General features: G+C 43.9%; 1 long non-coding RNA gene and 1 pseudogene across 1 annotated transcript in view; one reads left to right on the top strand and one right to left on the bottom strand.

The window, feature by feature from the left end:
- Window positions 1–2,220, top strand: part of LOC116074884 — a 5,445-nt gene extending 3,225 nt beyond the window's left edge. Inside the window, exons 2-3 of the long non-coding RNA XR_004112327.1 lie at window positions 1,790–1,875; window positions 2,059–2,220. This is a non-coding gene — a long non-coding RNA (uncharacterized LOC116074884). The remainder of the gene's footprint in view (window positions 1–1,789; window positions 1,876–2,058) is intronic.
- A 3,519-nt stretch (window positions 2,221–5,739) lies between these two features.
- LOC116075417 lies at window positions 5,740–9,320 on the bottom strand (annotated as a pseudogene).
- Window positions 9,321–20,274: the final 10,954 nt, after the last annotated feature.

The raw sequence follows: 20,274 nt of genomic DNA, 5'->3' as shown, positions 1-20,274 counted from the left end.
AAATCCACCTGCCTCTGCCTCCCAAGTGCTGGGATTAAAGGCGTGCGCCACCACCGCCCGGCTATAAAAAATCTTAAATATTTTTATTAAGATGAATAGTGTGTATTTATTTATTCATTTAGAGGCAGAGGTTTACAATGTTGCTCAGGCCAGTCTACAACTAACGCTCTTCCAATATCAGCTTCAGCCTTCATTAGTAATTGAGGTTCCAGGCATCTGAGTGAGCCAAATGTTTCCAGGAAACGTAACATACAAAATATCAGTCCCGGGGCTGGAGAGATGGCTCAGGAGTTAAACAAGCACTGGCTGGTTTTCCAAAGAAGCAAGGTTCAATTAAATCCCAGCACCCACATAGCAATTCACAACTGTCTGTAACTCCAGTTCTAGGAGATCCAACACCCTCACATAGACACACATGCAGGCAGAACACCTATGTATGCAAAGTAAAAAGAGATTTAAAAAAACCCACAGAATATTAGCCCCTCTCTATAGCCATTTGTGTTTCTGCTTCTTAATTACATACTTACATAGCTTTTTTCTGATATTACTATTTTTAATATCATATAGAAACTTTGGAATTATGGGTTGTAGCTTGCACACTCAGGCAAACTCATACCAAATTAGTGTATACTGTTGCAATGTCATGTAGTTATGTTATTGGTATCTACTTTATATTGTTATGACTATAAAAATCCACGAGTCATGAAATGAACTATCATTAGATATCCTTCTTAGACAATTCCTGGCTTTTTTGTATGAATACAGCTTTTCTTACTTTTTATCTTTGTATCAATCACACCTTGTGGTGGTTTGAATGAGAATGGCCCTCATAGGCTCATAGATTTGAATGATTGGCCCCCAATTGATGAGACTGTTTATAGAAGGAGGTATGTCACTGGGAGAGGCTTTGAGGCTTCAAAAAAAGTCTCATCTCTTGCCTATGGATCAAGATGTAATTGCTCAGATAACAGAACCATGCCAGTCTGCTACCACGCTCCCCACCGTGATGGTCATGGACTTACCCTCTGAAACCGTAAGCCCCCAACAAATCGTTCTTTTTATAATTTGTCTTAATCATGGTGGCTCTTCCCAGCAATAGTAAAGTAACTAAGACATACTCAAACTCCGACATAATAAACGCCTTATTCGATGCTTCAAGCATCGAATGCTCTACCCACCTCAACCCGTGTTCTGATGCAGTCGGGGCTATTTCTCTGTACAACTGCCAGCCTATAATCTCTGTTTATTTCATCGACAAGGTATCTACCCTCCTCCTGTTTTATTTGTTTTTTTTTTTTCTGTTGTTGTGATTAAGTATGATCAAAGATAACTTAAAGAAAAAACCGTTTACTCTGGCGTGCAGTTCTTGAGAAAGAGTCCACGGTGGTGGGGGAGGCTTGGCTGCAGGGGAGAGCCGGAAGCTGAGAGATCTGGTTTCCATTCAGTCAGGAGTCTGAGAGTGAACTGGTTGTGGGCGGAGGCTGTAAACTCTCAATGCCAACCCCCAGGTACTCCCTCCAGAAAAGCGCTGCCCTTTAAGGTAGCGCTTCTCAATCTGTAGGTTGTGACCTCTTCGGGGAGTCGTATTTCAGATTCCTGAATATCAGATATTTACATTAGGATTCATAACAGTAGCAAGATTACAGGTACAAAGTAGCGCTGAAATAATTATATGGTTGTGAGAGGTCACCAGAACACGGGGAAGTGTATTTAAGTTGTAGCGGCATTAGGAGAGAGAACCACTGGTCTGAAGGGTCCTCAACTGTGAATCTGCCTTCTCTCCCAACAGGGTTTCAGATGATCCGTAAGGGCGACAGAAATGACAACAGTCTGGTATTAGCTAGCTTTAGGGAGACAGATCCAACTTTATTCAGGGTAAGTCAAGGATTATATAATTTTAGGGAAGTAGGTTGGAATATCCAGGGTGGGCTGCAGGCTAAGGTTCTGAGATGCCTCCTTAGTATGGGGAGGCATTCCAGGAATCTCTAGTTTCTTATGGGGGTCGGGGAGGGGGTGGGGAAGGAAGCAAACTAACTAAGGCTACCTGACATTCCACAGGTAGTCAAGCTCCCCAGAGTACATTAGAGAAGGAGAAGACCTGACGGTAAAGAGAGTCCCCCATTTTGCTGTGAGCTCAGAAGGCCATTTGGACAATGGTAGACTTCAACATTAATTAGCAGGCCACTACCTCTTTAAGCAAGGCCACCAACAAGGGTCCAAATACATGAACCCAAGGGTTCTCATTCAAACCACCATACCTCCCTCTCTATTTCTCTTTCTTTCTCTATTTCTCTCTCTCCATATACATACATATATATATATATAACATGGATATATATATCTATATATATGGATATATATGGATATGTACATATATGTGTAAATATATATAAAACATGGAGGCATGTTTACATATTGTCCCTATCTTTTTTCTCCTTATCTCTATATTTCTATATCTGTCTTCCTGTTCCCTATTTGTCTTTGTCTCTTAGTCCTTCTCTTCTTTCTTGGCTTCTCATATGTCCATGGAACGCATCCACCAAAAGCTTTCTGAGAATTCTTAAAGTTTTGTGTGTGTGCCCGTGTGTGTTCACACGTCACACATGATCGTGATGGTCTGTTCAGCAGAGTATACAATTCCACCATGTCCCACAGAGATGTTTTGCCTGGATTGCAATTTCACCCAGGGTTCTCTGCTGTTTTCCTTCAGTGCTGAGGGATAATGGTTCATCTCTGGAATGTGGCTCTGATTAGACTCCTCTGCTCAGTTTCCTTAAACGTATTCTGTCTGCTCTTCTCTTCTGTAATTCCTATTTCAATTGATCCATCTCAATTGAAGATCTTCCAATTGAATGGCTCTTCCTCACCTTTGAGTTTGATCCATCCTTTTGCCTCTTTGAATTTTTATGGGAATTTCATCCTGGACTTCATCCTGACCTTGGGTTACTGGATTAAAAAAAAAAAAACAAGTCTATGCAGGAGGATTTTAATTTCAGACATCCTGAATATTGTGTGGGGGCACACTTACACTAACAGGGGTGGTAGCTACTTGAAATTCATATTAAACAGTGAATTTTATTTGCTTGTTACTGAATTTGACAGCACCCCTTTTCAGCTCTGTTACTGAATCTGTCCTTTCTGCATCTCTATTTTAAATCTCCTAATTCTAAGTGTGTTTTTTCAATCCCTCCTTTTCTCCTTTGAGATGGTGGTATCTCTGTGTTGCCCACCCAGAGCGTAGCCACTGGCTGCAGCCTCAGTACCATCACAGATGGCTGTGTAGTGCAGACACCAAACTGGCTGAGCTCTAGGCTCAAGCGATCCTCCTGCCTTAATCTCTTCTTTGTACGGCAATGTGACGCTTTTTCTTCCATGTAACGCTATGAAGGACTTTAGAAAGTTTCCTTCTGCTTAGATTCTTTTTTTCTTTTCTTTTCTTCATCTCTGCTTTTCAGGTTAATTTCCTCTCCTGGGTGGCAATCCTTAGCTAATGGCTCACACTGAAGAATGATGCGCTAGTATAGTGACACTGAGTTTGGAGAACATGGGTAGGACCTGGACCTTCCTGTGCTTCTCTCGGCTTTACTGGGGGCTTCTGTCAGTCAGTATCTGTGATGGTTTAAATGAGAATGGCCGCTATAAGGCTCCTACTCACCTGTTTGACAGCTTGGTCTCCAGACGTTGAAGCTATTTGGGAAGGATTAGGAGGTGTGGCCATGTTGACAGTGTTTGTAATTTGGGGCAAGCTTTGAGGTTTGAAAACCCGTGCTATTATCAGTTTCTCTCTCACTCTGTCTCTGTCTGTGTGTGTGTCTCTGTATGTCTCTCTCTCTGTGTATCTCTGTCTCTCTGTCTCTTTCTATCTCTCTGTCTTTTTCTCTCTGTCTTTATGTCTCTGTCTTTCTCTCTGTGTGTGTATGTCTCTCTCTGACTCTGCCTCTCTCTCTGTCCCTATCCCCTGCACACATGCACCCACACCCATGGATTTTATCTCAAGATCTGGGCTGTCAGTTACTGTTTCAGTGCCATGCCTGCCTGCTAGCCTGCTTCCATGCTTCCTTCCACGATGGTCATAGACTCTAACCCTCTGAAACCCTAAGCACCAAGCACTCCCTTTCTTCTATAAGTTGCCTTGGCTTTGGTATCTTAGCCGTGCAACAGAAAAGTAACTAAGACCGAGTTTTTAGGCCTCTTTCCCTGGGCAATCGGGCACCAAAGATGAAAGCCCTCATTTTCCTTCTGAGAAGGTTAAGTGTAACTATCCATGTTTGGGGAGATGATACAGAAGGTAGCACAGGCTCAGGGAAACAACTTTCTGTAAGCCATCCTCCTCTGATCTTTACTTGCCGCAGAGTCTCTCTGCCGTTGTGTGCCTGGTGGTTCTGAGTCCAAAGAGCCTTCGGCCAGGAGTGGAGGCCGCTCATCCTTCAGAAGGCAAGGCAGGGAGCCTGGGAACCTAACTGCCTCTGATATAATTGTGTCCTTCTCCCTGTTTGTAGCAGAATTTGCCTCCCCTAATTGTTCAAGTCCTGGATACTCCTGAGGTGGTATACACTTCTGGCTTAGGGTTTAGCTTTCTATAGTACTCTAAGTCAGTTTCCATTGGCTCGTCCATTTTCAAATGGCCCCAATTGTATGGCTGTTGTCTCCTTCTCTGGCATACTGGGATCTTCTGGGCAGGGGAGGAGAGTGCTGGCGATTGAATCCAGGACTTCAAGTGTGCTGAATATATGCTCTACCACCAAGCTGCTAAGCCACACTTCAACCCTGTCTCTCTTGTTGTTATTGTCCTCCAGTTTTGTGTTTCTTTGGAGAAAGAACAGTAGTAAATATTTCTGTCAACATGTGAGCTTGAACTAGATTTTAGTGTTAGTTCAGATAATTGTAAGACTAGTTTATAATTATTTTCTAATAGCGTCAATCAAGTTTTGGCAGTTTAGTTTGCTAACAAACTGGTTGCCTCTTTCTCTCTCCCTTCCTCTCGTCGTTCTTCCCTGCCTGCCTGCCTTCCTTCCTTTCTTCCTTCCTTCCTTCCTTCCTTCCTTCCTTCCTTTCTTTCCTTCTTTCTTAATAGCTCAAATAATGTAAATAACAGTAATGTCCTGTGTAGACATTTAGATGGGGCGTGGGGCATGGCTCAGAAGTACAGCGCTTGTCTAGCACACTCTTGACCCTGGGTTTGATTCCCCTGCACCAAGCTCTAGATTCAATTATTTTCTCAACGTTAGACTTTTGTTTGTTTGTTTGTTTTACAGGGACCAGGGGTAGATGGGGCATCTCTATGTAGCCCAGGCTAGGCTCATCTTTTACTCAGAATTATCCTGCCCACTTCCTGAGCCTACAACCCTGACTGCTTTTCCTTTTGTTCTTGCTTTTCTAGTCTCTCCAGTGGTAATTGATCTGTTCTGGTTTCTACCCTTTCTTGCATCTATTTCATTAATTTGTACTTTTTGAAAATCCACCCCATCTTCATTAAATGTTTGTTACTTCAAGTTCTATGCTGTGTTCGAGTATAATTTCTTTAACCAATATTTAAGCCCTGCCCCCTTTCTCATTTTAACTTGTAATATTATTTTCTTCTCACGCCATCCCACCCCCACTTTTAAGCTCTTGTAGCATTTGTTATAGTAATCTGTTGGAAGAGCTACATCTTACTATCCCTTATAGATGCATTTCTTTTTTCTTTTTTGTTTTTCTTTTTTATGAAAGAGGCAATTTATTAACCCAGCATCTTTTGTTCTAATGCTTCTTGTTGGCCACTGCCACCTGTCCAGCGATCCTGTCCAGATCTCTCTGTCTCTGAGGTGTTAGCTTGCAGCCCCCATCTTGGTCCTTTTCCACCATGTTCAGCCCCTCCAGGGCTTGGAGGACCCTGCGGGCCACATTCTTAGAGCCTCTGCGGAGGTGGCTGGGCCTGGCACCGTTTCTCTGTGGTCTTCCGTCCTCCATAGATCTTGGTCATGGAACCAACCCCTGCACCACCGCGGAGGTACAGGTGCCGTGCTGTGAAAGCAGCTCGTGTGTAGAACCAGTTTTCATTGTAAGGGCCAAGCTCTTTATGCTTGGCCAGCTTGACTGTGTGCACCCATTCGGGGACTTTCCGCATCCCGGACTTTTTGAGGAAGGCTGCCAGAGCTCTGACGAACTCCTGCTGGTTAACGTCTTTTACAGTAACTCCAGGGCATCGGGCCGGCCTCTACATTGCTAGCCAGGGGAAAGGTTATAGATGCATTTCTTAGTGGATTGTTTTCTGTGTAAAAAATTCTTTTTCTTAATTTCCTTTCCTTTTATTTTACTGTTGCTTTTTCTAATATTTTAAAAGGAGGGCCTTCCAATCTGTTGTCATGCCTTCACGGGGTGTTGGAGCGCATCTTAGGTACAGTCATATTGTTGTAAAGAGACACCATGACTTATAGAAGAAAGCATTTAATTTAATTTCAGGCTTGCTTATAGCTTCAGAAGGTTACTTCAGTATCGTTATGGTGGGGAGCATGGCAGCAGGCAGGCAGGCTTGGGGATGATGGACAAGTGCCTGAGAGCTACATCCTCATCCATAAGCAGCAGGCAGAGAGAGTGTGAGACTGGCCCTGGCGTTGGCCTCTGTGATCTCAAGGTCCAATCCCACTCCTGGTACCACTTACAGCTCACCTCCAGTGGGTGACACACCTTCTCCAACAAGACCATACCTCCTTGGAGATCAAGCATACAAATGTCTGAAACCTACGGGGGCTATTCTTATTTCAAACTACCACAGATTACCTGGACCACTCTGTCTCTAGGTGTCTGATGGTGTCAAAGGAGAAATAAGTCTGCTTGCTGTTGGTAAGTAGAAGGCTGTGAGAGTCTCCACACAGGGCATCATGAATGGGTCATGCCTGATGGCTGGGTGCATCGCTCCCAGTGTTTTATGTGTATCCTGGGGATGCAGACTTAGATCTTCATGCTAAACTCAGGGGCTCATGATGGCATGGCAAGTACTAGTACCTACTGAGCCATCTTTGAGTCCCGGGATTGGATGTTTTTGTTGTTGAAGGTCGGTTTTTGTTTAAATGTTTCATCGACACCACTACCAGATTTTGTTTTTTTAACACAACTTAATAGGTTGTTTTTTAAAGAAAGAAAGAAAAATCAGTGAGATGGCTCAGTAGGCATTTGTGTGACTGATATGTGTAATAATTTCATTGATTGATCCATTGATCTTTTTTTTCAAGACAGGGTTTCTCTGTGTAGTCCTGGCTGTCCTGGAACTCACTATGTAGACCAGGCTGGCCTTGAACTCACAGAGATCTGCCTGTCTCTGCCTCCTGAGTGCTGGGATTAAAGGCATGCACCACCATGCCCAGCTATATATATATATTTTTTTATTTCTTTACAACCTTTTTTTCCTGTTTTTAATTTTCTTGTCACTGGTGGACATTTATCCAGTTTCCACAGGTGCACAGCTTTGAACTTGGATAACTTCATAATGTCCTAGGGGAGGACAAGGAGGGACGTGGGGGATCAGTCACACTCCCACATCCCCACCCCCCCACCCCCGGCACCCTGATCATCAGTAACGGAGCCCTGTTAGACTCAGCAGTCATGGCCTCGTTATAGAGATGAATCACAGAAGGAATGGGGATCAGAGCCAAGCACTACAGTGGCAACAAGGAGCAATCACTGGGGACCGAGGATGTGCATGTCCTCCCTGGCTGCAGACGCACCCACTGCATGTGAAGAGCAAACGCTTGGTGTCCAGGAAGACATACAAGTGAACAAAACAAATACCACAGTCACTCTGCGGTAACATGACATAGAAACATGACAGGTTCAAACCCTGCAAGGGGGCCTAGATGGGGGATGACTCCCACCACCACCACGACTGGCCTGTCTACTCCAAGTTACCCAGCTCAGACTCTGGGTCACTTGATGGAAGAGAAGAACTGCATGCCAAAGGCCAGAGCCAAACACAAGAACCAAATGGCCAAATGAAAAGACTTGGGCCTCAGTATAGTCGTCTTTCTTTTTTATTTTTGTTTCAAATGAAGGTCTTACTATGTAGCCCAGGCTAGCCTAGAACCTTTACTGTAACCTACTGTTTTATACAAAGTATTTCTTGTTCCATGGAACAGATTTTCCTACTGACTTGAGATATTTTTTTTCAGTTTTTTTGTTTGTATGCGCACAAAAACATGCATGTCATAACACACATATGGAGGTAAGAGAACAGAGTTTCTCCTTTCATTGTATGGACTCCACTGGCAGAAATCCAGGCGCTCCGAGTTCGAAGCTAACACCTTTTCCTGCTGACTCATCTGATCCACACTCATTGTTTCATTTCTTTAAAATAAATTCTCACTATGTGTGGTGGTGAAGAGACCCCCCTGCACATCAAATCCTACCCTCCGAGGAGCCAGAGCAGTTAGCACTCCCTCTCCCTAATGATCCCCCCTCCCGGTGTCAGGGTAGGGGGCAAATGCCGGCCTTGGGGACAGAGGGAGAGCCGTACACCCTAGCCTCCACAGCACTGAAACTCACACCCCTTTTGATTCACAACCAACATTTCTCCTGTGCAGATGGCTCCTGCCCTGGAAGGAAACAGAAGCCAACACCCTCGAAATGATAATAGCCTACTCTTAGACTGTGAAAAAGAGACAATTAAGGGTTCCCAGAACAGCCGTGGCCAGTTGTGAGAACACACCAGCTTCTGATAGCACACGTTACTTTTCCCAGGTCAGGAAGGTCTCTTTCTAGCTGCATGGTTCGGCCCTGCTGTCTGAACAGATGTTTTGAGGTTTGAAGGACAGCATTCCTTTACCCTCTCATGTAATGCCAAGGCCTGAAAACCCTGTTGCAGTTTTTTTCCTTTATAAACCCCCTTCACTTAGACCTGGGGGTTCACTCTTTCCTCTTCCATCAGGAAGCTTGGTGGCCCAAGCTTGAGCTTGAATAAAGACCCTCATGCAGTTACAGTGGGTTGTAATTCCTGGTGGTCTCTTTGGGGTTTTTACAATCTGGGCACAGCAGTGGCTTGAACGGGTTTGCCCCCCCTCCATTCATGCATTTGAATGCTTGGCTATAGGCAGTGCCACTATTAGAAGCTACAGCCTTATTGGAGGAGGTGTGGCCTTGTTAGAGGAAGTGCATCGCTGAGGAGGCAGGGTTTGAGTTCTCCTACACTCAAGCTCTGCCCAGTGCAGAATCTAGTCTCCTCCTGGCTGACTTTGGATCTAGATGTAGAATTCACAGCTTCTCCAGCGCCATCTTTACCTGTATCCCACCATGCTTCGCACCATGATGATGATGAACAGAACCTCTGAAACTGTCTTGTCCTTGAGCATGTTATCTTTTCACAGCAATAAAACCCTAACTAAAACACTGTGTAATCTAGCCTACTCTTGAATTCGTGATCCACCTGCTTCAGCCTCCCAAGTACTGAGATGACAGGTGTGGTTACAACACTCACAACACATCTGCTAACATTTAAATATAATATCCTTGCAGGTTGATGTTGAGGTTTGGTCTTGCTGTCTACTGGAATATGCTACATGCGGCCTCCAAGACCTGGAGTCTGTGCGTAGACCCGAGTGACATGTGTGACCTTGCGTCCAAGTTATTTCTCATTGGTAAATAAAGATGCCAACAGCCAATAGTTGGGCACAAGAGACATAGGTAAGGTTTAGGTTTCCTAGGCTTGGGATCGGGGTGGACCATAAGGAAGAAGAAGAAGGTACAGAAGAAGGAGGGAGAAGCCACCATAGGTTAGGAATCAAGAAAACATGGCCCTGAAGGCTGGCCAATTGGACTTAAGAGAAGCCCAGATGAAACACAGTAAGTAATAATTTAGGGTTATCAATAGGAAAGTAGATTGTAATAGCATAGTTGGTAGATATCTGCCCTACTCTTGTGCTACTTAAGGCTTATTGCAAATATAAGGTTTTGTGTGTGTGTGTGTGTGTGTGTGTGTGTGTGTGTGTGTGTGTGTTATCCAGGAATTAAATGGTCAACGGTGGGGTAGAAACCCCAGGTTGGGATTAAAAATTTCCAAAATAGGTTGAATAGTACTTGAGCTGACAATCCAATATGTCAAAATCTGAAACTTTTTGAATGCTAAAATGATACACGTGGGGGGAGGGAAATCCTCCACACTTAACCAAAACTGTTTTAAAAAATCACCCCAGGCCATTTATATAATTGTTTCTGGAACATAAATGAATTTCTTGTTTAGATTTGAAATCTGATACATTTCTGGTTCCAACCATGTCAGACAAGAGATGCTCACATCTCATCATCTAGAAGGCTGGTTCCTCCCACTGGGACGATCTCTTTATCCTCCTCCTCCCAGGCTTTTCCCAGCAAGCCACAGCTCTGAGCTCCTGTGTCTTCTCCTCCCTTTCTGGGACCCTTGGAATCTTGTCTATTTATCCCTCTTGGGTGGAAGTGTCACAGTGTTTCTTTGGGGTTCCTATCCCTCCTCCCCTCACACACTCCTCTCTGAGCACTAGACGCTGGGGCATGTTTATTTTCTGATGATCCTCTCTCTGGCTGCAAACGCACTGTGAACAGGATGCTGGTTGTACCCTGTAAACTCGTTAGGTCTTGCCTACAGTGTTTGTGTGTTCTAAGTGGTGAAGAAATTTCAGCCCCGCAGACTGAGCTGTATGTAGGAGCTGCCAGTATCTGCCTAGCACCTGTAGAAACCTACTGTCCCTTACATCTCTTACACCCCCCAACTTTAAGGTCGAGAACCTAGTCCCACACTCAGCTGTCTTGTGGCTTTGGTAAGAAAACACAAACAGCCGTACAGGAACTCTGCTAACTAGTGGTAGGAACTGAGGTCAGATAAGGCATGCTTTGGACGGGTGTAGAGGGTGAGAGGTTCGTGTGCAGATAAGCCCCGGGAAAAGCTGGATGCTTGAAGACTCATGCTTGTCTCTTGAAAGGAGAGATACCTTTCTGTCTTCCACCCAGAGTGCTGGAAAAGGATGGAGTTTACAACCTGCTGATCTTTTGCTGTCTGCAGGACCAGGCTTTACTTGAATACCCCAGACTATTATGTTTCTTTATTTAAGACTCCACACCAACCCCACCCCCTCAAAATCTCGAACATTGCTTCTCAGTCCACAAAACCTATCGCTCGGAGGGATGTTAGTTATATTTACAACAGCTTACGTGACTTCTGTGTTATCTTAGGGCCAGGCCAACCCTGACTCCCTCAGGCATTGTGTTTACCTCTGTCATTCTCCCTAGACCCTTACCTTAAACATTGCTTCTAAGTCAACAAAACCCACCTTTACAGAAGAAGCCATATGTACTAGGTAAAGAGTTTCGATGTAAACATGCCTTAAGCTTTGTTGTGCACTCAGGACTGAGTTAATTGTCAGCAGGAAACTTTTTTTTCCCCAAAATTGTGCTGGGCTTAAATATGACTACAATAAACCACCCGGTGACAGACTCCGAAGTCTGAACCAGTGCCGGCAGCTAATTAAGTCATATTGAACTGAGGTTCAATTGACTCTCTGAAGGTTGTTTCGATGCCAGAAGTGATGCTTGCAGGGCGCCCCCCACCCCCAACAAGGGGATGTCAGGACCCTGACTCTCCTTTCTCTCTGTTTTGTTTCTCAATCACCACAAAGTTATCAGCTTTCCCCACCCTGTATTCTTGTTGTGTCTCACCATACACCTAGACCCACAGGGCCAAATGAGCCTGGACTAGAAAACTGTGAACTCAGAGAAACTTCCCTCTTTTTAAGGTGACTGGCTGGCCCAGAGTTTCTTGCAGTTACAAAATCTAATACACCATCAAAGCCCCAGGTTTCGCCAGTATCCAGTCAATCACAGTAAAGGGAGAGTTAATGTCCCTCTGACTTTAGAGAGATAGGACTTTGTGAGTTGGCAGAAGGAAAAATGACTGTCATAGGCTTAGAACCCATTTTTTTTTAAGATTTATTTATTTCATTTATATGAGTACACTATCACTGTCTTCAGACACACCAGAAGAGGGCATCGGATCCCATTACAAATAGCTGTGAGCCACCATGTGGTTGCTGGGAATTGAACTCAGGACCTCTGGAAGAGCCAGCAGCCAGTGCTCTTAACCACTGAGCCATCTCACCAGCCCAGAGCCCATTTTTTTTTTGTCCCCTTAAATTATTTTTCTATAGTAGAGTTGGCTCAGCATTAAAAGAGCTTGCTGCTTCTGCGGAGTTCTGGAGTTTGGTGTCCATCCCCTACAGCAGGTAGCTCACAACCAGTGGTAATTCAAGCTTCAGGGGATTAGAACTCCACATTCATTTGACCTCCACTGACAGCCCCACCCCTGCCTGCCCCACCACTTCTCTCCCCACAAACCCCTCAATTACACACACACACACACACACACACACACACACACAATCTTTAAAAAGAAAGGGCCCAAGCACCACCAAAGAACTACCGGCCACTAAGCCAGGATCAGTTAGTTAGTCTTCTCCAGAGAAGAGCTTCTGATAGGTCATAAAACATACAGGTGGTTAGCCCTGAAATCACACATGTACAAGCAACATTCAACAGATTCAGCAGATTGTATTTATGTAATTTTGCATGTATATGTAACAATAATAATCAAAGAAAAAGAGGCCATGAATTTGGGGGCAGAGCATGGAAGAGATTGGAGAGAAAGGACACAGGAAGTGTTAGAGAGAGATGATGTAATTGTATTTTAGTTAATTTTTAGATTTATTTATTTCATTTTTTATTAAACTAATAAAATTTATTTTAAAATAAACAACTCAGTATCGACATTTTTAAGTCATCAAAATAATTTATAATGGTTAAATGCCTCTTAAATATATATGATATCTTCTGAAGCTAAAAGTAATATGCACTCAACCAGTTTTTAAAATCTATTTGGAGAGCCAGGCGATGGTGGCGCACGCCTTTAATCCCAGCACTTGGGAGGCAGAGGCAGGTGGATTTCTGAGTTTGAGGCCAGCCTGGTCGACAGAGTGAGTTCCAGGACAGCCAGGGCTACACAGAGACACCCTATCTCGAAAAACCAAAAACCAAAAAAAAAAAAAAAAAAAACCTATTTGGAGTATTAAACATGATAGAAGCAGAAAAAATTCTCTTATGAAGTCCTCTATGAAAGGAAATTGTGACAGGTTTCAGATTAGACAGAAACTGTTCCATCTCCAAGAGAGAATGTGCACAGTAACTGCGACTTCATGGAAAGAATTGGGTAGTGTTCCTTCTGTTTCTAGTTTGTGGAATAGTTTGAAGAGTATGGGTATTAGGTCTTCTTTGAAGGTCTGATAGAGCTCTGCACTAAACCCATCTGGTCCTGGGCTTCTTTTGGTTGGGAGACTTTTAATGATTGCTTCTATTTCTTTAGGGGTTATGGGACAGTTTAGATGATTTATCTGATCCTGATTTAACTTTGGTATTTGGTATCTGTCTAAAAAATTGTCCATTTCATCCAGATTTTCCAGTTTTGTTGAGTATAGGCTTTTGTGTTAGGATCTGATGACTTTTTTAATTTCCTCGGTTTCTGTTGTTATATCTCCCTTTTCATTTCTGATTTTGTTAATTTGGATATTGTCTCTGTGCACTCTGGTTAGTCTGGCTAAGAGTTTATCTATCTTGTTGATTTTCTCAAAGAACCAGATCCTGGTTTGGTTGATTCTTCGTATAGTTCTTTTTGTTTCTACTTGGTTGATTTCAGCCCTGAGTTTGATTATTTCCTGCCATCTACTCCTCTTGGATGTATTTGCTTCTTTCTGTTCTAGAGCTTTCAGGTGTGCTGTCAAGCTGCTAGTGTATGCTCTCTACAGTTTCATTTTGGAGGCACTTAAAACTATTAGTTTTCCTCTTAGGACTGCTTTCATTGTATCCCATAAGTTTTTGTATATTGTGCCTACATTATCATTAAATTCTAAAAAAATATCTAATTTCTTTCTTTATTTCTTCCTTGATCAAGTTATCATTGAGCAGGGTGTTGTTCAGCTTCCATGTATATCTGGGCTGTCTGTTGTTTTTGTTGCTATTGGAGACCAGCCTTAGTTGTAATGATCTGATAGGATGCATGGGATTATTTCAATATTCAGCAGATAGGTGAGGCCTGTTTGTGACCAATTATATGGTAAATTTTGGAGAAGGTACCATGAGGTGCTGAGAAGAGGATATATTCTTTTGTTTTACGATGAAATGTTCTATAGATATCAGTTAAATCCATTTGGTCCATAACTTCTGTTAGTTTCACTGTGTCTCTGTTTAGTTTGTGTTTCCATGATCTGTCCATTGATGAGAGTGGGGTGTTGAAGTCTCCCACTATTATTGTGTGAGGTGCAATGTATACTTTGAGCTTTAGTAAAGTTTCTTTTATGAATGTGGGTGCCCTTGCATGTGGAGCATAGATGTCCAGAATTGAGAATCCTTCTTGGTAGATTTTTTCCTTTGATGAGTATAAAGTGTCCTTCCTTATCCTTTTTGATAACTTTTGGTTGAAAGTTGATTTTATTCATTATTAGAATGGCTACTCCAGCTTGTTTCTCGAGACCATTTGCTTGGAAAATTGTTTTTCAGCCCTTTACTCTGAGATAGTGTTTATTTTTGACACTGAGGTATGCAGCAAAATGCTGGGTCCAGTTTACATATCCAGTCTGTTAATCTATGTCTTTTTATTGGTGAATTGAGTCCATTGATGTTAAGGAATAGTGATTGTTGTTTCCTGTTGTTTTTGATGTTATTTTTATGTTTGTATGGCTATCTTCTTTTGGGATTGTTGAAAGATTACTTTCTTGCTTTTTCAAGGGTGTAGTTTCCCCCTTGTGTTGGAGTTTTCCATCTATTATCCTTTGTAGGGCTGGATTTATGGAAAGATTGTATAAATTTGGTTTTATCATGGAATATCTTAGTTTCTCCATCTGTGGTAATTGAGAGTTTTGCTGGGTATAGTAGCCTGGGCTGGCATTTGTGTTCTTTTAGGGTCTGTATCACATCTGCCTAGGGTCTTCTAGCTTTCATAGTCTCTGGGAGAAGTCTGGTGTGATTCTGATAGGTCTGCCTTCATATGTTACTTGATCTTTTTCCCTTACTGCCTTTAATATTCTTTCTTTGTTTTGTGCATTTGATGTTTTGACTATTATGTGATCAAAGGAATTTCTTTTCTGGTCCAGTCTATTTGGAGTTCTGCAGGCTTCTTTATGTTCATGGGCATCTCTTTCTTTAGGTTAGAGAAATTTTCTTCTATAATTTTGTTGAAGATATTTCATGGCTCTTTAAGTTAAGAATTTTCACTCTCTTCTATACCTACTATCTTTATATTCGGTCTCCTCATTGTATCCTGGATTTCCTGGATGTTTTGGGTTAGGAGCTTTTTGCTTTATGTGTTTTCTTTGACTGTTGTGTCAATGTTTTCTATGGTATGTTCTGCCCCTGAGATTCTCTCTTCTATCTCTTGCATTCTGTTGGTGCTTGCATCTATGACTCCTGATCTCTTTCCTAGGTTTTCTATTTTCAGGGTTGTCGCCCTTTGTGATTTCTTTATTACTTCTATTTCCATTTTTAGATCCTGGATGGTTTTGTTCAATGCCTTCACCTGTTTGGTTGTATTTTTCTGTAATCTTTAAGGGATTTTTCTGTTTCCTCTTTAATGACTTCTAGCAGTTTACCTCTATTCTCCTGTATTCCTTTAAGTAAGTTATTTATGTCCTCCTTCAAGTCATCTATCATCATCATGAGATGTGACTTTAAATCCAAATCTTGCTTTTCTGGTGTGTTGGGGTATCCAGGGCTCACTGTGGTGGGAGAGCTGGGTTCTGATGATGCCGAGTAGCCTTGGTTTCTGTCGCTTATGTTCTTGCCCTTGCCTCTCACCATTAGGTTATCTCTGGTGTTAGCTGGTCTTGCTATTTCTGACTGTGGCTTGTTTTTCCTGCAAGCCTATGTGTCAGTACTCCTGGGAGACCAGTTCTTTTGGGTATGGAGCTGTGGCATAGTGTCACCCCTGGGGTGCAGATGGAAACTGAAAGGATCCTACCTCTAGCTGTTCCTTGGTTCCTGTGTCCTGATGGTTCTGGACAGGTCCTTCTTGGGCCAGGAATTTGAGTAGAAGTGTTCATCTTACCTGTGCTCACAGGTGTGTTAGTATTTGTGTATGGAGTGCTGTGGCACAGGATCTGCTCCTGCCACAGACAGAAACCGGAAGGATCCTGTCTCAGGCTCCTCCTTGGTTCCTGTGTCTTGAGAACTCCCGGCAGGTCCCTCTGAGCAGAAGTGGTGGTCTTACCTGTGCTCATAGGCTTGTCAGCACTACTGGGAGACCTGTTTTCTCCCAGCTTAAATTTGTTTATTTATTTATTTATTTATTTATTTATTTATTTATTTACATCCCAAATGTTGCCCCCGGGTCCTTCCTCAAAGAGTTCCCCCCTCCCCTTTGCCTCTGAGAGAGCAGCTCCTCACCCTTATCCTGGGGTATCAAGTCTCTGCAGGACCAGATGCATCCTCTCTCACTGAGGCTAGATGTGGCAGTCCTCTGCTACATATGTGTTGTGGGCCTCTGACCAGTTCAAGTATGCTCTTTTGTTGGTGGCTTAGTCTCTGGGAGCTTCCAGGGGTCCAGGTTGAAAAAGAAAGAAAAGGAAAGAAAAATGTAAGTTTTTAGCACAAGTCTTAGTTTAAGACTGGCATACAAGCTCTGCCAATTCCCAAGTTTCAAGCTCGTGCAAAGTCAAATGCCAAGTACCACACCGCCTTTCACTATGAAAAGTCTCCAGAACGGCTTGAAACATGCAAGTCTTTCCTAGGCCTGCTTCGTCTGGAGCTATCTGCCAATTCTTCCCAACCTCCCTGAAAGTTTAAAGTTCGGGTTGGTTCTGGGAAGAAAGGTTGAGTGGCCATATTATTTCCTAAATGGAATTAGGTTTCTGCCTCAGAAAGATTCCCATTAAGACTAAAAGCAACCCAGCTACAGCAGAGCAGGGGTAACTACCTGCCACCCATAGGAAGGTGAGCTTGGGTTACAGCTGCCTGTGCACCAGGTTATCACTTTGCAAAAGGGAGTAACTTGAGGTGGGCTTCTGGTCACTGTGCCCTTCGGGTGCCAGCTACAAAGGAATCCGGGCTTGGATGTAATCAATAATACCCCGAGTGCGCCTTACTCGGATATCAGCGCAAGACAAGAGGCTGACAATGATTAATCAACTAATTACGAAGGCTGTTTTCACGTCACGGTGTGACTCGCTGGATGCTTTTGTATTTTTCTATGGATCTGTGGCTGAGAATATAGTTCAGCCCGCCTTACACACACGAGACCCTGGGTTTGATCCCTAACATCACAGAGACAAGTGAGCTTAACTCTATGCTGATTTGTAAAGAGTGTGAAAACCTTGCATTCAAACTGTGCCCATCATGGAAAGACGTTGGACCCTCACAGCCTATGGGCTTCAGGTTCCATCTGTTGACTTAAAGAAAATTCTGCTTGGCTCCTCCCAACAGCCACCTAGCAAGAGCTTGCATCATTATCTGCCACCATTACTACCTGTGCCATGCCAGGTGGGTGACTCCAGCCCCCCTCCCCCACCGGCCTCTCTTTTTCTTTCTGTCCTTCTTTCTGTCCTCCTGCATCCTCACTTTCTCCCCTCTCGTGGCTCTGTCTGCCTCTCCCCTTCTTCAGGTCTTCACTCCCCTCCCTCCCCCCACAGTAGACCTTCCTTATACTAAGTCTGTCGAATGGCGTGTTTCTCAGGACACCCTGGCATGGCATCGCCAGGTATCCCCTTACCTCTGCAGCTGCCACATTATATTTTGTAACACCATCAGCACTCACCATCAACACTTAAAAGTTAGATTAAAACTTACCACTTTCTAAATAAAAATGATGATGATAAGACAGAGAGAGGGAGGGAGAGAGAGAGAGAGAGAGAGAGAGAGAGAGAGAGAGAGAGAGAGAGAAGAAGGAGGGAGGGAGGGAAGGAGGATGGAAGGAAGGAAGGAAGGAAGGAAGGAAGGAAGGAAGGAAGGAAGGAAGAAAGGAGAAAAAGAAAGATTATGGACCATCCTGGGTTCACATTTGCTCACTCTGACTACCAGGAGAACAGAGTAGTAATTGACTTTGTTAAGTGGGCAAGCATTTTCCCAGGCCCCTGGTTTATTATTTTGCATGCAGCAGCTTCTCACTTCCCTTGCCTGACTGGCTACTTAGAAGTGGAATCCAATAGACATCCTCATCTGAAGGCCGCCCCTCTGGTCCTCACTGCCCTAGGAACCCTGGGTACCTAACACCGTGATTTTAAAGCCTGTGTATCATGTCAAGGAGTTGGGAACAGGGGGCTGACGTTTCTTCCTTACTGTGCTTCCCTACCAGTTTGCAAGAAAGAACAAAATGCGAAGCACAGACAAGAGTCTCTATTGTTTAGAGGCAAAGTTGGGCACCAGGAGGAGCTGAAGAGCAGGAAGGAGGTCACCAGGGCAGGGTGACTGCCTTACTGACCAGATGTGTCTACAAGGACAACCCCGATCCTCTTCCTGCTTCTTACCAGCCAAGGAGCAGCAACCTCTCACCTCCTGGTTCCCCCAGGCCCAGTAGCTTGGAGCATGGTGAGAAGTTCTGAGAACATCAGGAGCCCACAACCCAAGTCTCGAAGAACTTCCAACCCAATCAGAGTCCTCAGGTAAGAGGCACAGCTTGGAAACTGGCCCGCTGATTTGTAGATAACCCTTGACTTGAACCTGCAGAGAAACTCACCGTGGATTCTGCAGAGTAAAGAGATTCAGGAGTCCTCTTTGAGCTGTGTTCAAACGCAAACTGTGACTTACACTGACTATGTTTCTGAGCTGCTTACAGCGCATACCTACACTGCTTGTCCCCAGGCTGCGCTGAGGGCCTGCAGGAACACCCTTTGTCACTGCTAAGGTCATTGCTCACACTTCCATATGGAGGCTCTGCATGTCATCCCTCTGCCTTTTGCGTTGTCCTTTCCTATTCCTCCCTTCATCTCTCCTTCTTATCTACCTCATTATCCTGACACAGAGCCCTACTCTCTCCTGTTACAGCTCCATTCCAGGGTCACCATGGTAACTGCATGGTAATCACTGCCCCCTTACTTGGGCTGAACTAAGTGGGGAGAAAAGCCCAGGCTCCCTACCTGCATTTTGTATCTGACTCCTATGTACACACACACACACACACGCGCGCGCGCGCGCGCGCGCGCGCGACAGTGCCTGAGTCATTCCCCTGTCAGCTCTCACACTGCCCTACTATGCACACAGATGCTCCTAAAGGGCCATGGAAGTCTGTAGTCACTCCTAACCCCACAGTCGCTGTGGGTTAAGACCAACCCTAAACAGAAGCTGTCACCTCATAGAGATGTACTGTCCCAGGCAGTAAGGATCCCTTTGTACTACCATGCAGATCCAGAATTGAGACCGTCATGGACCAGACTTGACTGACCTCTCGCTTCTTGCCCCAGCTCTTCTCTGTTCAAACCCAAACCTCAGACTCAGGAGCCCCTGAATTCTATCTGTTCCTCCCCCTAGGTGTCTGGTCTGTCAACTCTCCTTTTTCTGCCCCTTTGATGGTTCTCATTTCTGTAACTGGAATATTGAAACAAACGGTTAAGCCTAGTTTGTCAGGATATTTAGAGTGGGTCTTTGCTCTAAAACTCCGATAACACTTAAGTGTGTATCACTAAGGAAGTTTTGGGGCTTCAGGAGATGGCTTTGCCCATAAAGCCCTTGTTATACAAACCATGATGAACTAAATCCAGATCGCTAAGACTTGTGCGAAAAAATTGGGTGTTAGTGAGTATAAAAATAATATGCTTTGCCAGTAAGAAATCACTCATTTAGAGGTGAAGGGGAAATAGTGCTTGTCTCGCTCTGGCTAATGTTCAAAGAGGAGCTGGCCTCAAATAGAAGGTTTTACTAACTCCTTAGGCTTTTGCATCTCACACACACATACACTGTTGTCCTTAAATCTCTTTTTGATTCTGGCTTCACGTTATACTTTGAACAATTTAAACAAAGGCAGTAGACTACAAGTCTGGCCAGTGCAGATGGGAGGTTTACACAGCAGAGTCATTGCTGTCATTGTTTCTGAAGTATCTTGCCCATCTGGCAGAATTACACTTTTCTCAAGAAGAAAACCGAAGGCTCTATGTTAACATACATCGTGTTGTGACCCTGGGCTGGCCCTTGAGCTGCCTGTTAGAGGTGTGATTTTAGGGATGGGTCTAACAGCGGGTTAGTTCTGCCGGGCAGACATTTACATCATAATTCTCCATATCTTTAACAGGCCTGGTTAGCAGGTTACTT

This window comes from Mastomys coucha, unplaced genomic scaffold, assembly GCF_008632895.1.
Source record: "Mastomys coucha isolate ucsf_1 unplaced genomic scaffold, UCSF_Mcou_1 pScaffold3, whole genome shotgun sequence".
Taxonomy (NCBI): domain Eukaryota; kingdom Metazoa; phylum Chordata; class Mammalia; order Rodentia; family Muridae; genus Mastomys; species Mastomys coucha.
Note: the sequence above shows the minus strand (reverse complement) of the source record. Positions and strands in the feature narration are given on the sequence as shown.